The 14,025-nt window shown below is 38.5% G+C and overlaps 1 protein-coding gene across 2 annotated transcripts in view; it reads right to left on the minus strand.

Annotated features, from left to right (window-relative positions):
* LOC109423013 (dopamine receptor 2) overlaps positions 1–14,025 on the minus strand; it is a 521,850-nt gene that overhangs the window by 347,753 nt on the left and 160,072 nt on the right. For both annotated transcript variants that reach the window (XM_062845444.1, XM_062845443.1), the window contains exon 2: positions 5,067–5,533. The gene's annotated coding sequence lies outside the window, so the exon portion shown is untranslated. The remainder of the gene's footprint in view (positions 1–5,066; positions 5,534–14,025) is intronic.

Raw genomic sequence — 14,025 nt, forward strand, 5'->3', positions numbered from 1 at the left:
TTCTACAAGAAGCGTTGATCGATTTGAATTAAGGAGACAAGGGCTGACCTTTGGGATTTTTTGTTTGAAAGTGTAACTTTTCCCATAGTAAATCCTATGCAAACTTTGAATCGCTTGCGCTAAATTATAGTTTCACCGATTGCGCTGAAATTTTGCACAGTTGATATGGGACCTAAATGGAATCAAAAAAGTCGACTGGAGCGAGAATTTGATGTTTGTCCCATACTAATGGTTACCCCTGAAACCTCCTGGGATCCCCTGGAAACACCCCAGGGACAGCTTCTAGTACTCCCTGTGTACGAGAGACCAAGTCCGTTTAGCAACTAAATGGTGTTAATTTGCGCTTTTAGCTGAAATTCAAACAGTTCGTTACATTAGGGTAAAAATTCAAACTTTGAACTAGTCAAATTGTAATCTTAATTTGAACCATTTCAAAATTCATTAAAACGACGTACTTTTCAGGCAAATATTGTCCCGAAAAAGATGTTAAACAGCTTTCCGTAATATAACATGATAACATGGACTTTAAAAGCATTGAAAAAAGCGTTTTTTTTTCATGGAAAACAGGCAATTGGAAAATCACTGTGATTTTACCCATTTCCCCCAAGAGAAAGCACATTTTCGGTGCACTCGTACAGCTCATGCACTGTATCGCACGCAATATGTGAACACGTCAAATGAAAGCTTTTTTATCGTAGAACCGACCAACCGAATAATATTCCGCATTATTTGTCATAAAATTATCAAATTTAAGTGATTCTTACTTGGAGAACGTTATCTTAAGTTGAACCATTTGTAATCTAAATTTGAACTAGTAAACGGGGATGAGCTTCTAGTGTTGGCCTGTAGATTGCGCTAGTGGTTGCTTTGTTTACTCTTGGGGGATGAAAAATTCCAAATTTAGTTTCCAAATTCCTAAAGAATTTCGAACATTCTGAGTTGAGATTCCACTGCCTAATGAAAAATAGGTATGAGAATTAGCAGATTCATGTGATTTTTCATTGTTTAGCATGGAATTGGCTGTTTTGTAAGTTGCTCGAGCTGCTGCCACCAGTAGTTCAAATTAAGATTAAAATTGGTTCAAATTATGATTACGATGGTTCAAATTAAGATTAAAATCATTGTTGATGAAAAATCAAATAATTCAATGAAATTCGGTGCAAATACAAACTTTTTACCATTTAACAGAAAGCTTATACCCGTGGCTTTCATGTGCATACGATTTTGCCGTAGTAAATTATTTCCATGTGGGAGAAAAAATCACTTAAAATTTGCACTGCTTCAGAAAGCCGCAATTTGGTTCAAATTTCGATTACCTACCATACAACATATCTCCAAAGCACAATGCTACTTACAATCTGGTTTTTCGCTCTAGATTACAAAGTATGCCGAGTCGTATATCGAATTGGAAATACCTTATTCGTGCCTCGTATACGCAGATGCAGTGCAGTTGCAATAACTATCGATGCTATGTTCAATCGCCTATCGTTTCCTTCTTAAATATAAATGCGCATAATATTCGAGGCATTTTATAAATTCATTATTTTTTACCTACGAAAACTTGATTAATCAAACAAAATAATAGGTTTATGGGAATTACTAGCTATGAACTTTAAGACTTTGATTAATCGATTTCACCTTATTACAAATACAATCATCATGACTCGGCAATCCTTCAATTTGACAGACGTTCTTTTTTTGTTTATTCTTTTCTACCTAGGGCTACCACGTCACTCACAGTCAGCGCTCGTAATCCCCATGGTACATTGGCACGGCTCCGGCCAAGGGGCTTTCACTAACGCGTCATAACACCATGATACGGCCCTTAAACACTCTGGAACTTCTGTGGGACCAGAGTATCTGTAAGCGTCTCTGAGGCTACTTTGAAGCCTCCATTTACCCTCGTTGGATTCCCTGAAACGCCATGCCAAACCAAACCCCCCCCCCTCCCCCCCAGAAACTCCATGGATACCACCTCTAAGCGCCCCTGAGCACTATAGGATATCAGGCGGACAAAAACCAGAAAAGTGACTTCCACCAATGCTTGTTCTGAAATTTTCTATCAATATTAAACATATAAACTAAGAAAAATCGAGAATTTCAAGATTCTAGCTGATGTAGTTACAAAGATATTGAGTATCAAAGTTGAATAAAGCTAAAAAATGTCATTTTCGCAAAAAAAAAACAACACATAATTTCAAATCGATATTTTTTAATTAATATCATCAATATCTATTGGTTTCAATACATTACACAAGTTTACAAAATAAAACGAAAGTCGTGAACTTCTGTAAACGATCAAAATTTTTTAAGCACAATTTAGTTCTGATTTCGAAACCGACCTTCAAAAAATTTAAAGTAGAACAGTTTTTGAGTTTTAGCTCAATATCGAGTTTTGCAACTTTTCAAAATATGTAATTTACTAAAATTCAAATATATTGCGTTTTGTTCAACCAATTTTAAATCTTTTTACATAAATTAAAAGCTGAATACAATACCATTCGATCATCTGAATACAGGTTTTGCGTCAGATTGATGAAATTCAAGATATTGGCGAGTTTTAGGGACGATCTTCTTAAATTTTAGCAAAATTCCCAAAATTTTTTGAAGAAATGTATTTTTTTCAATAAGGAAAAACCAACTTAAAAATTCTTTCTCGACGTTTATTTGACATATCATATGCAGGCGAGTTACAGTAAAAATTTCAGCTCAATCGGAGCATTGATTACGGAGAATGAGATGTTTGAAGTGAGCGACTTTGCTTAAAAATAGAACAAAAATCGATTTCAAATCATCAACCTTGTATGGAAAGTCGAAAAAATTTCCGCTCTACTGTAATTTTTTTCCTTCGCGTTTTCGAACTCAGGGCATGATTCTACACCAAAAATGATCATCAGCTTACCGAGTTCAAAAATGCTGTAAACTAGTGTTATTGGTAAGGTAATGAAGCAAGCTTTCCAACAAACAGTTGAGTTTGTGAAATAGTTGAACAATTGTAAAAAAAGCTACAAGATGAAGAAGAAATTGAAAAAGGCATTAGATTAATTTTTTGTTAATCGGCATCTTTTTTTTCCCAAACATTCCCAGGCTCAAAATCAGTTTATGGTCAAGCTTTAGGTCTACACTAATGATTTTGTATGCGAAATGCTGCGGTAAATTGCGGTCTTGGGAGATTCAGCGTTTTTTACGCACGGGACCGCCTGGGCGCGCCCCTTGAGATTAAACGACGATTCTCATCATTTTAAGCAAATTCCCTTGGAATTCATTTTGGAATGTCACTACACAAGAGATTTGATCATTCTAAGCACAAAAAAAACAAAATAAAAATATAAAAAAAAATTAAACAAATTTAAACTTTATATATAATACTAGCTGTACCCGGCAAACTCTGTCTTGCCTACTGCGTTTTTTGACGTTTCATGTCCCTAGCCAAGCGCCCAAGCCCACGTTCAAAATGTATATGAAAACTCGATTTTCTAAAACTCTCAATTTTCTCATGTTTTAGGCCTCATAAACCTTCCTTATGTGAAAACTAACAGAACAAAACTTAGACGACTCAAATCGGATCATCCGTTCGCAAGTTATGCGCGGTCCCACGTATGCCACTGCATTTTTATATATATAGATAGATATAGATCAGTTATTTGACCATATTGAAAATACGCCCTTTTCAAAACTTGGTCGTGATGTTTAAAAATGTTCATAAACAATATATTTTAGTCGAACCAACTACAGAATTCCAACAAATCCTCGAAAATATGACGAAAATATTTTTGTCCGCCTGCTTGTATGGGAATCCCCCATAGTGCTGAGGCCCCATGGAACCCCACTTTGACATGCGGAAACGCCCCTGAAACTCTGTCAGACCTTTGAAGGCCTCTGAAAACCCACTGAAACCACTGATGACCTTGAGATCCTCAGAAACCCCATGTCACCCCCTTGAAACGCCCATGAAATCTCATGGTACCACCCAACCCCGCATCCCTCCAAAACACCTTAAAGCACCCTTGAGATACTTTGGAACTTCCCTGAAGCCCTCCGAAAAATGTGGAAGCCTCATGAAATGCTCCTGAAACCTCCTGAAGCACCCTTGAGACCCTCTGGAGCCTCCTTTAAACGCCCTTGAGATCTCCTGCTACCCCCTACAATTCCCTGGGACTCTCTGGAACTTCTCCTGAGACCCCTTAAAGCGCCCCTGAGGCCATAGGAACTCCCCCTGAGACGCCCTGAAATGCCCTGAAGGCCTCCTAAAACATCCTGGAAAGCCCCTGAGATCTCTAGGTGCCCCCTTCAACCCGGTGGGACCGCCTTATTCGCCCATGACATCTCCTACTACTTTTTGAAACACCTGGGATCTCCGTGAAAGGCTCATGAGAGCTTCTGGTACCCCCGGAATCCCCTGGGCCTCCTGGAACGACTCTGCAACCTGACTTTGCTTTCCATTCCGATGCCATAGTTACCGTTATTACCCAGAAATCCCATTGAAGCACCAACGAAATCTATCGAAACCGCGCAGCATCAGAGGTAAGTCTGTTATCCAATGTGTGTAATTTGGAACTGTTGAACTAAATATTATGTCCGTTTTTATGCATATGAAGCTGCATCTCCGTGTTCAGTTATAGTTAAGCAGTTTCTGTTCATGTATTGGGTCAATCCGTGTTAAAAATTAGTGGATTTTTCCGATAATAGTGAGATTAATAAATTGTTAGTTAACTTAAAATGTTGAGTGGATAACTGACACTGAGGAAGATTACAAGTGGTAGTCGAAATACGCGTATCTGTCAAAGGTTAAGCAAAAGAGGGCGGAATTAAATGGTACAATAACTGATTACATATTCAAAATGTAGTTTAAGGGCAAGTGGTCGAATATGCAAAAAAAATACTTCATGGAAATTCACCCTTTCTCAAAAATAAACATTCTTTCGTTTTTGAATTTTTACTCTTTGTTTTTTCGACCTTTTGTCATAGATTTGTTAAATGTATATGTACCGCAATGACCATCAGCAGTTTCAATTCAAAACCGAAATTCGACACAACCCGAGTACAGCAAAATGCATTCTACTGACCTGTTTTTCCTATCACCAGGAGTCGAACTTAAATTATATTCACGAAATCATCGTTCCCGCTCCATCACCCGTGTTCATCTCGCAGCAATTACGTTTAATTAGTTTCGCCATTAGGGGCAAAATGCTCCAACACTACTGCTGTTGCTGCTGTTCCTGCTAGCTGTGATGTCCCCCGCTTCGGATGGAGGATCCGTTGGCCCGTTGTCTACTGCACGAATTTCACGAGCCATTTGGCGATCGAATAAATCACTATTATAATAATAATTCTCGGTTGGTGATAGCGCAGCATTTTTTCTGCTCCAATTTTGAGCGGGATATTCTTTTGCATTCTGATGATGGCTCCGAATGGTGGTCGTCGCTCTCCACCGGAAAATCTGCTGCTACTGCTGCTGTTAGATATCCGTTCGCCGGTGCGGTGGCCTCCGCGGTGGTTTTGGTCCGGTCGGTCCCTAGCGCAGCAGTTGAACCTGGAAGGAAAAATTAAACGGAAACGAGATGAATAAAAATTCCGACGATTATGATCCGCTGCTGGGAGTTAGCGTAGAGGGCAAACTGTGTAAACGATAGTCGGTACGCGCGCGGCACGGCACGGCACGATACGGTGGCAGCTCTAGCGCTTTTGTGAAGCATCGTTTATTATTTGATTTTCATCATTTTACTGCTTGGTGCTTCTGACGTTGTCGGAAGGAGGAACCATTAAATTTGAGCACTTTTGACGCTTGATCGCTTTCGGGGTCGAAAAAGATAAGGTACTCCTTTGTATGCAAGCGTTCAAGTTTATTTAAGAACGAAAATAAGGATTTTTATAATTTCTGAGATAAAGCAGTTATCACCGAGAGATTATTCTGCGAATTTCTCAAAGATTTATTTAAGGTGACGGCCTTGAGCGATCGCTTTACAAACAATACGTTTCGCCTCCCATTTTCTTGAGCACAATTCTGAAGACCCGTCAAGCGCATTGTTCATTGTGTTCACTGCAAATAAGCAAGCAACGAGTAGTAGGTATTTTTGTATAGGGTGCGGGCACCGGTTTTGGCCAGTCCACAATGGTCCGAATCCACGTTTTAGCAGGAAAAAAATCCGTATATCTGTTTTCGTTAATTTTAGGCATTTGGTGTCTTCAGAGAAGTTGTTTGAATTTGTTTGCTGCATATTTTCCAAAAAAAATTGATTAGGGTGGTCCGCGCCTTAACTCAAATCTGGAATAGAACTTTTAAATTTCAAGTCATACGCGATCGAGTTCTTCAGCAAAATTGTAGGCAATGCTATTTCGAGCAACTTTGCCGAATACGCCGTTTATCTAGCTCTTAATTTGAACATAGTAGGTCAATTTTAAGTTTTGACTTAGGGTGAGCCACCCAAAAACGGTTTTTTCGCAATAACTTTTTTATTTGATTTTTTTCGACGATGAGAGCTTCGGAGCATTTGAAGAGCAAGTAATGACGCATATTTGTTCTGAACATTGCACGTTGCTAGGTCTTGTCATTCAAATGTTATGGGCAATTTTGACTTAAAAACAACGATGTCTTCAAATGCTTATATCTCGAGGAGCTGGTAAAATAAAAAATATTCTTTAAGCGGCATTTGGAAGGTCACATATAAAGCCAAATTTGGAGCAAATATTACGAGAACGTTATTTTTTAAATTGGAATAAATCGACTCCAAAAATCCCCTTGAAAATTGAAAAAACTACTTAGGGGAGAAAGGGGTAACCCCGTCACCTTAAGCATTGAGATTTTTTAACCCGTAGGCTACGGGGCTTACAACAAAATTTCAAACCGCTGCCAAAGACGCAAACACAAATATTTTTCAATGAAATTTTGAGGTCCACTTCACTGTTATTTGTAGTTTCAGTTATGCTGGGAGCCACAAAAATTGAAGCCACGAGGACAGTTTTATTCCGGTAGACGTCTGGGTCAGGAGGGGTAAAAATTGCATAACCTTCCTTTTAGCAAGGCCCCATTAGTTGGAATTCAAATAAATTCATCTGAAAAGTTGTTAGTTCTATGTATTATTGTATATTACGTCAGGCCTGGGGGTTAAGATGTATATCGGTGGTGTAGAACTTTTTCCAGGCCTCCAAAATATTTTCAATTTTGAGTCTAATTTCTATGCGCTTGTAAAAGATTTTGAGGCACGCAAGAAGTAGATTTTTCTGTTCTAAGCAAGGTTTTAAGCATATTGAATTAAACTGTAAGTAAAACTTGATGGTAACATACTGTTTTCGTTGGAAAAATCATGTTTTTCACAAAAGTAAAACGATTTTCAAGAAATTACCTACTTTTAGGCGTTTAATGTTTCACAAAAGGTACCGCAGTTATCGCCTAAAAGTATGCAATTTCTTGTAAAATCGTCTTACTTTCGTGGAAAACATGATTTTTCTAACAAAAACAGTATGCTACCATCAAGTTTCACTTATAGTTTAATTCAATATGCTTAAGACCTGCCTTAGGTAAGAAAAATCTACTTCATGCGTGCCTCAAAATCTTTTACAAGCGCATAGAAATTAGACTCAAAATTGAAAATATTTTGGAGGCCTGGAAAAAGTTCTACACCACCGATATACATCTTAACCCCCAGGCCTGACGTAATATACAATAATACATAGAACTAACATGATTGATCAAAGTGAATTTTTTCACTTGTTTTGTAATCCCGAGGCTAAATTCTACCGGCGAAAAATTACATCCGCCATTGGTGCGACGACGCGTGTGTTTGTTTTGTTTATTTTCTTCCCGTTTTTCAAGTCAATGTTGGTATCATGTGTCTCAAAATAGTAGAAATGGTAAAACCGAATGAGGTGTGTGGCCAAAAATCTACTAAATAACTGTTTTCTGGTAAAATCATTGAGGTGACGGGCTTACCCACCCTGACGGTGTTACCCGTCTTTCCCCTACAACTCATACAATTTCAAAGATAGAGTCAAACTGTCTGCGGAAAAAATGTAGGTTTTTACCATGCCTACAAGTTTCCCATACACGATTTTTTTGCAAAACGTGAAACAAAAGCTTGAAATTGATAATTTGATTCTTAGGGGTACATGCTACACACTTGGAAAAAATCACCGACTTCGGTAATTTTTTTACCGAAATCTCAACCGTTAAGTTTTTTACCGGAAAAAATCGGTAACGTTTACCGAACTTCGTTGAATTTTGACAGATAAACGATAACATTTTACCGAAATTTGGTAATTTTTGCAGGATTTCGGTAAAAAACCATTACCGATCGGTCAGCTGTTGAGATTTCGGTAAAAATTACCGAACGCGACTAGCTGTGTATGTTTTTCTAGGAAATCAGAACGGTTATATTCTCTAAAACAAATTATCAATTTCAAGCTTTTGTTTCCCGTTTTACAAAAAAGTCGTGTATGGAAAACTTTTAGGTATGGTGAAAACCCACATTTTTTCCGAAGACAGTTTGACTCTGTCTGAGTTATAAATAGTTTTTCGATTTTTCAAGGGGATTTTTGGAGTCGATTTATTCAAATTTAAAAAATAACGTTCTTGTAATATTTGCTCCACATTCGACTTTATATGTGACTTTCCAAATGCCGCTTAAAGAACTTTTTTTATTTTACCAGCTCCATGAGATATAAGCATTTGAAGACATCGTTGTTTTTAAGTCAAAATTGCCCATAACATTTGAATGACAAGACCTAGCAACATGCAATATTCAGAACAAATATGCGTCATTACTTGCTCTTCAAATGCTCCGAAGCTCACATCTTCGAAAAAAATCAAATAAAAAAGTTATTGCAAAAAACCCGTTTTTGGGGGGCTCACCCTAAGTCAAAACTTAAAATTGACCTACTATGTTCAAATTAAGAGCTAGATAAACGGCGTATTCAGCAAAGTTACTCGAAATAGCATTGCCTACAACTTTTGTGAAGAACTCGATCGCGTATGACTTAAAATTAAAAAATTCTTTTCCAGATTTGAGTTAGGACGAGGACCACCCTAATCAAAAAATTTTGGAAAATATGCAGCAAACAAATACAAACAACTTCTCTGAAGACACCAAACGCCTAAAATTAACGAAAACAAAGATACGGATTTTTTTCCTGCAAAAACGTGGATTCGGACCATTGTGCAGTCTAAGAGAAATCATTTTTATAAAAATAACCAATAATCCTATGGAAACAACCAATGCGTCAAATGGAAGGATTATGCCTATAATTTATAAGAAAAATGCAAAAATCAAGCTAATACTTGATTTTTATTTTTATTTTATTTTATTTTTAATTTTATTGGTGCACAAGGGGGTCATGGGGCCAATTCTCCAATGCAAGTTCAAGAACTCACATCGTCCATAATACACCGTGAAATTTGGGAGTAGGCATTGCAACCTCTTTAGCCATGCGACTTTTAAGTTTTGCGTGGCCTTTAGGATGAGGAAAGGTGGGAGATTGATTTTGCGTATTGAGCTGTGAACGAATATGTCGTTAATTAAATGATTAACATTATTTACCTTTGCGTGTTTTCACACAAAATGAACAAGTTTGATGATATGGTGCTTGATTTTCAAGGAACCATTTATGCTAGTTCTTCTTGTGATTCTTGTTCTTGAGTCTTCAATATTGAAAGCTTGGTTGATAATAATTTCAAAAAATAGAAGCACAAATTGTGTATCAACTTCCTTCCTGCAAATAGAAATCAAATACATAAAAAAAAACAACAAACAAGGACCGTGACGCTTCTTCGTTTGATCACGAAAAGTATCGGTTCTTGTTGGAACCACGAGTGTGCATCTTCCTCTGTAGAGTAAAGATACATTTAAGCCCCGAGACCTGACAGCAATCAAGCTGATCACAAGGTTGTTCCTTTGCCCAGGGGCTTTATAAGAAAAATGCAAAAATCAAGCTAATACTTGATTTTTGTATTAATAGTTGCACTGACCAAAATAGAAGCTTTGCTGTAGTTTTGGCCATATTCTCAACTTTAGTTTCTATTTTGGCCAATCACGTGTATTTCTTATGAGAGTGGCCAAATTATAAGCACCCTGGCCAAAATAGACATATGGGAGCTGATTTTTTAGGGTTTTTTTTTTCTTCTAGTTTTTAATCAAAATGCATGGTTTTCACATTGAAATCTACTAATAAAAATAAATTTATACCGATTTAGATAGTAACAGGCTGAATACCGCATTATGGCCAAAATTCCGGGCTGGCCAAAACTGAAGCTTCTACGCTGATGGATCTCCAGATTTGTGCTCGAGAAAATTTGATTAGAATGAAAGGCGGTCATTGTTGCGTCTATATTTGTATGCTATAGCTACCTTGTCCTTAAGAAATGGGATCTTCACGGAGAAACAAAAGTACCCAAAAGTGAGTTCAATCCACCAAACTTCGAGGTTGCGTGCGGGAAGCCAATTTTGAGTTGATGGAGTTGATGTTGAGGTAGGTAGTTTGCATTTAGGCGTATTCGGCCAAAGTACCTAAAGTCGAAGTTTTTTTACTCAACCGTCAGTTAAATTTACTCAACTTTCGGTTCTATGTCACTTACTCATCGAACTCTCAAAGTTGGGTTGTTCTGCTATTCACTCTTTGGCAACAACAAAGAGAGTGAATGAAAGAGAATGCAAAAAAGAACTCAAAAGTGAGTTTAAAAATACTCAAATTTGGGTTTTCTTGTTTTTCAGTGTTGAGTCGTGCAATGTATTTGTTTTTGTTAAGGTTTAATGAAGATAAATGTCCTCCAAAAGTTAAATAATAAAAACTATTTTGGATTAATAAAAGACAACAAACTATGTTGGGCTGGGGATGTCATATAAGTGACTGAGGAATGATGAGTGGGCATAATATTTCAGAAACAGATTTTCTTTCTCAAATTTCATGGAAATTTCAGAAGTGTTTCTGAGGGAATCTTAGAGGTCCCGGTGATTCCTTAGGATTTCTAAAGGGGTTTCAGGGATGTTTCAGTAGAGTTTCAACTGTTTTCATGGGGTTTTGGGAGGGTTCCGGAAAAGTTTCCAGAGGATGCACGAAGAATTCAGAGGACTTTCGAGGAAGGAAACACCCTGGAACGCCTCTTGAATTCACAGCCTCCCCATGGATCACTCCTGAAACTCCCTGGAAAATGCTTGAAATGCCTTTGAAGACCTTTGAACGCTCCTCAAAAGCCCCCATGAAACCCTTTGGAACATCCCTAAAACCTCTGCAACGTCCCTGAAACATCATTGGGATCACCTGAAACCCTCTGGAAACTCTCTGAAATCGCTTGAAAACTCTTGGAACGCTCCTGAAATTCCCTGAAACTCGCTGCAACACTCAAAAACGCCCCTGAAATTCCATGGAACACCCATGACACCCCTTGAAAACTCCAGAAACGCTCCTGAAACACCCACTGAAACCCCCACTGGAACACCTTGAACCATCCATGAAATCTTATAGAACGCTCCTGAAACTGCAAAACCCCAAACCTCTGCAACGCTCCTGAAATCCCTTGTAAATTTCTGGAACGTCTTCGGGACCACCTAAAACTCCCTGGAACACGCCCGAAGTTTTCTGTAACGCCCCATAAATTCCTTGAAAACCCTCGGAAAGCTCCTGAAACCTTCCTCAGCCTTTCTCAAACCAGCTCAATTTCCTGGAACATCTCTGCAACTCCCTAAAAATCACTGGGACGCTCCTGAAACCTCTTGAAAACTTCTTGAATGCTGCTGGAACCCCCTAAAACCAACTGGGACAACATAGAACGTCCATCGAACTCATCGAACGGCCCTGAAATCAACTGGTACACCCTTGCAACTTCCTGTAACGCCCCAGAAACCCATTGAAAATTCCTGAAACGCTCATTAATCCCCTTGAAACCTACTGGAATATCTCTGAAATACCATGTGACGCCCCCAGAGTCCTTTGAAACCATCTTGAATACCACTGAAACTCCCTAGAATACCTACTCTACTCTACTGAATCCCTCTGGGATACTCATAAAACTCTCTGGAACGCTGTGGAAAGTTTTTGTAACCTCTATAAATCCCCTGGAACGCCTCTAAACCCTATGAAACGTCCATGAAACTCCCTGAAAAGCCTCTGAAACCCCCTGGAGCGGCCCTGAAATGCCTATGGGACTCTATGAAACCTTCTGAAACATATTCGGAACGACGCTGAATCCACTGCCACTGCATGAAACACCCATGAAACCCCCTTAAGCCCCGCGGTGTCCTCTCGATCGGCCCTGTTATTCCTCTTGAATACCCGTAGGACCCTTTGAAACCTCTTGGAACAACCTGGTGCGCCCCTGAATGAAACTGCTCAACATTTGGGTATTGCTCAAGAATTCTTCATGACACGGTTTGACCATTCTCAGATCACGATGACTTTTCTGCATGACAAAAACGGCATTGGTTTTTGTCCTGTTACTTAAGATTTCCAAATCTCAGCACCCTTTATACTGATAAATCCCCATAAGAATGACTTTAAATGACTGAAATTTGAATTCAACTATTACTCTTCTGAGGATCCATCAAAAAAGGGCTTGTTCACAAATGTAATAACGCTGGATGGGGTGGGTGGCTGTCCTTCGTGGTGTTACAGCTCGAACGAAAAAAAAATCTCCCCATACAAACAATGTTACGAAGGGGTGGGTGGGTGTCATATAAGGTCAATTTCAGTGTTATGATATTCGTGAATGAACCCAAAATCTGTAAGAATTTAGATTTTTTTTCCCCTCTCCCGAACTGCTCTATCATTACCTCCAGGGATACCGCCTGAAATTGCTTTAGGGATTTTTTCAGGCTTTATCACTTTTAGAAGATTCTCGAAGAATTTTTTTAAAATGCTTCAAGCAAGGTTCGTTAGGAAATTCTTCCTGGGATTCTTTATTTAGGTAGTTTATTCAAGGACTACTAAAGAACTTCATGCATATATTCTTTAATGTTTTTTTTTTTCAATCAGTTCTGTAAGAATTTCTCATCATCTCAAGAAATTTTTCAAGAAATGGCTCCAAGGCGTGCTCCAAGGAGTTTCTCCAAAGATTTTTTCAAAAGATTCAATTTATGGAAAAAATACAGAGATTAAGAGATTATTTCAGAGATTCATTGAAAGAATCCCCTAGAGGTTCCCTTTGAAAATTCAGATTTTTGCATTAAACTTGTTCACAAATGATTGTTAAAATTCCTCCAGAATTTCCTCAAATCTTGTTCCATATATTCAGAGATTCCCTCAGGCATTAATTTAGAATCTGCACTAGAAATTTTTCATGATGTCCCGCCAGAAGTCCCTCCAGGTATTCTGTCTAAATTTTGTCCACTGATACACAAATAGTTGATCAACTTACAGTAAAAATTTGAGAATATTCGATGCACTTTTCGAAAAGTTACAGCTATTTGATATTTTTCTTAGAAGGGAAAATTTTGCCTGTCCCGATCATTTTGTCTATCCCCTGTAAGAGACGGACCCTTTTGAGATGCACAGCGTGAGTGTATAGGCTATAGGGCCCATATAGCCGAGGCGGTAAACGCACGGGTATTCAGCATGACCATGCTGAGGGTGACGGGTTCGATTCCCGGTCGGTCCAGGATCTTTTCGTAAAGGAAATTTCCCTGACTTCCTTGGGCATAAAGTATCTTCGTGCCTGCCACACGATATACACATGCAAAATGGTCATTGGCAGAGGAAGCTCTCAGTTAATAACTGTGGAAGTGCTCATAGAACACTAAGCTGAGAAGCAGGCTTTGTTCCAGTGAAGACGTTACGCCAAGAAGAGGAGAGAGAGGAGAGGAGCGTGAGTGTATTTTCTATTTCTCGTTGCTACACTGAGGATATGGATCCCTGAAGAAGCAACTGGTCACATTCTGGCGGAAGTTTCTAGTGGAATTCCTAGAGAAATACCTGAACAAATCTCTGATGGGCTTCCTGAACGAGTTTCTGAATATATCTCTGGAAGATTTTTCGGAGAAACCACTTGAAGATTTAGCGAAAGAATCTTTGAAAGAATTTCTGAAGTAAACCCTGTAGAAA

The sequence above is a fragment of the Aedes albopictus genome, chromosome 1 (assembly GCF_035046485.1).
Source record: "Aedes albopictus strain Foshan chromosome 1, AalbF5, whole genome shotgun sequence".
In the NCBI taxonomy this organism is placed as follows: Eukaryota; Metazoa; Arthropoda; class Insecta; order Diptera; family Culicidae; genus Aedes; species Aedes albopictus.